This window comes from Austrofundulus limnaeus, unplaced genomic scaffold (assembly GCF_001266775.1).
Source record: "Austrofundulus limnaeus strain Quisiro unplaced genomic scaffold, Austrofundulus_limnaeus-1.0 Scaffold339, whole genome shotgun sequence".
In the NCBI taxonomy this organism is placed as follows: Eukaryota; Metazoa; Chordata; class Actinopteri; order Cyprinodontiformes; family Rivulidae; genus Austrofundulus; species Austrofundulus limnaeus.
In genome coordinates, this window is record NW_013952741.1 from 220,113 (window position 1) to 223,782 (window position 3,670).

The following is a 3,670-nucleotide window of genomic DNA, read 5'->3' on the forward strand; positions in this document are numbered from 1 at the left end:
AAAAGCCTGTGTTTTTAGGGTTATTAACAAAGTTTGTGTACTCAGACCAGTAATATTTGGAGTCACAAGTTTTTGCCATGGATATTTTGTGGGTCAGAAGATAAAAAGTTTGGGAACCACTGGTTTAGTCTATGTCCAGAACGTGGCCACCATTGTGAAAACTGACCCCCTTCATCAGTTGTTGAAAATGGGTTCATTCATTCAGCGCTTCGTTTCAGTGACATCTAGTGGAAAGAGAGGCACACCTGTGCAATGATCTGCTGTCTAATTAGCATCTTGATAAGCCTGTGAGGTGGATGGATTATCTTGACAAAGGAGAAGTGCTCATTAAAAGATTTCCACAAATTTGTGAACAATATTTGAGGGGAAAAAAAGATTTATTTTGCACCACTTCACAAAAAGGACCCTTTTTAAAGACTCACCAATAATATTTATACAGATTTAATAATAATAATGCTTTTTAAAATCATTTTAAATTTGGAGACACTTTATAAAGCAGTAATAAAACACTGCTCACATGTTGCATTAGACTCAATGTTTGTCAAGATCAAGTTCTGTACTTCAATTTTTTTAAATATCAAACATTTATCAGAAAGCTACCTGCACATAAACACTGTTGTAGATTTTGTGTTCAAAAACACGCCGGTTAGATTAATTGGTAACTAAATATGTTTGAGTGAGACCATTCATAAAACATTTGCAGACAACTAAACAGATCTGTGTATTAAGACKTCAACGAATTTGGAGGTGATAAGAATCTGATTCATCCTGCTCAGAGTCAGTTTAGGCTTTTTATGTCAGAGTTTCTTAAAATTTTTAATAAAATCCATGCATATTATTTCTATACTTTCTGTGATGAGTTTACAAAGAAAATACTTTTTTAGCACTCTGTGCAATTGTGGGTTGTCTCCAGGTACTCCGGATTCATTTCATGGACCAAAAGTGTGCATGTTAGACTAACAGCTAAATTTTAGGTGTGAATGAGAGGGTGAATGGTTGTTTGTCTCTATTTGGCCCTGTGATCGACTGTTAACCTGTCCATCACACAGTGACCACTGCAACCGAGACAGGAAAAGAGGGTAAAGATCATGGATGGATGGATGCTGAAACAGCAAGTTTACTAATCTTCTGATTAAAAGTGGCTCATAAATCCATCTAAACCATCCATATATCTTACTTTATGGGTCACGGGGGTCATCGGTGCCCATTCAGCAGTCACTGTGTGAGGAATGTAGGCTAAGGTAGACCCTGGACAGGTCGCAAGTCCATCACAGGGACTCATTGATCCAAAAACCATTCAGTCTCACTCACACCTATAGGGACAACTTAGAGTTACCAGTTAGCCTAACAGTCATGTTTTTGAATACATAGTTTCTGGAGAAAACCCACACATGCATGAAGAGAACATGCAAACTCTGAGAGGAACCCGGCCAGATTATAATCTGGAAACCTTCTGGCTGAGAGGCAACAGCTCCACCATCAGCCACTGAGTCATAAACCATCAGGAAAAGATCATCTGTRAGAACCAAGTGTAAGGACACTATTTTAAGCCTCATGACATTAAAAACAACATAAAATACTGAATGAAAATACAGAGGTGTATAAAATCTTCTTAAAAGGTTCATTTTTATATACTTATATTTGGCTCCCTGATCTGTCAGCAGGGTATAATCTTCTGTTTTTTATGTAAATAGATTGGTTTGATGATAAGGCCTGTAGAGGTTCAGCAAATATTTACAGACAGCTGTAACATTTACATAAACATGTGAAGACCAGTTCTGTCACACCAACACTTTAGACTACAGTTCCATCAGAAGCTGGCTACCCTCCATTTCTCCAAACTGAGGTCAGTCAAAGAGCTATCTACAGCAGGTAAAATGCTTATTGTTCATGGTTTCCACAGAACCCCATCAGAATGTCTGACTTTAACCAGCAGATTCGCTGAAGCTCCTCCATGTGCAGAGGAGCCCGTGTTTCCTGTCACCTCAGCTCGCAGCGCGTCATCCCTCTCCTGGCATTCACCGCGTGCCTTAATTGTACGGCTGATAAATCAAGGTCCGCCGTGAACACGAGGAGCGGAAATCCTGTCTCCTTCTCCCCCCAGGAACCTGTGAGGCTCCATCACAGGGTCAAAAATGAGAAATAAAAACATACAGGTGGTGGTTTTTATTTCACCGCTTTCTAGCCTATTTAGCCTTAAACCCCCCAGTTCTGTTCTTAGTGTTAGTAATCACCTAAATGTGAGCCATAAATGGACAGCACCGTCCTCTGTCCTTGTCAGCTCTGTCCTCTGCACAGATATGTGTCCTTTGTGTTGAAGACGGATGGATGTGGAGGAAAAGAAGCGGGCCGGATGATCCGGTCGGCGTTTGAGGAGACCTGATCCTGTCCTGTCAGCCTTCGAGTCCAGAAACCTCCCATCCCCGACAGAGACCCGTCGTTTCACAGAATCATCAGACATTTATCAGGATGGAAACACGTCCCGGTGCTCSGAGCTGAGGAGGTGACGTCATCACGTGGATGGACGCTGCTCCATTTAAAGCCCCCTGATGGAAACAGATTARCAGAACCGGGTTCAGTTCTCATGAGCAGGTTGGTGAAACAGGACCGTCTCTGAACTGGACACTGAATCCAGTCACATCCGGTGGAGCTTCTCCTTTTTTCCTGCTAAAAATGACCCAGTAGGTGGTGATTAGGCCTGTTTAGCAAATTTTAACATATCTCTGTTATTATGTCAAAATTAGATAGTGAASATTCTCAAAATCCAAAATAAAACAACTGAACTTTATGAACTGTTTACTATGGAAGCCCATTTCCGCCACCGTGATAAAAAAAATAAATAAAACTTGTATCTCGTAATTATGACTTAGCTATCTCATTATTATGAGATAGTATCTCATAATTATGAAATAGCTAAGTCATAATAATGAAATAGCTAAGTCATAATTATGAGATACAAGTTTATTTTTTTTCAGGGTGGCGGAAATGGGCTTCCACAGTTTCCTTTTTAAGCTTTTTAATTTTTTGATTGGCACAGACAGACAATGCTACCAAAAACATGACCTCCAAGGCWAAAGCAATAAATCAGTTGAGGGATAAATGAACGACTGAATAAATTACTAACAATTAGTGTAAGAGTCAGTAGCTGCATGAGCCAGACATTTTTCCCAGGGGTGGCCAGACTGGGACCACTACTCCCACAGGGGTGGCCAGACTGGGACCACTACTCACACAGGGGTGGCCGGGAACATCACATGATTTTTTTTGCTTGAAAGTTTCTGCAGATCTTTTTGGTCATTTCCTTATGTCCTTATATAGGCAGTGACTACCTTGTAAACATGGGTGTCAGAACCATTTTTAAAAGTGGGGGGACACACTGTTGGTGGGGGGTCATCCCAAAATTTGGACAAAATATAAGCAATTTCCTGCATTCTGGTGTATTTTACCAGGCTGTTAAACATATTTTTACCGACTTAAATTAACACTTGATTTAATTATTTTAGAGACCGATTTTTATTAAACTAGTACCTTCATCCTGTTTCTAAACTCACTGCTGTATCTGAGATAAGATTAATTAATATGTCACAATTTTTCACATCCAATGACTTTAGGGGTGCTTTTTTTATATTGTTTATTGATTTATTTTTTATTGTAACACATGCCATTGTGC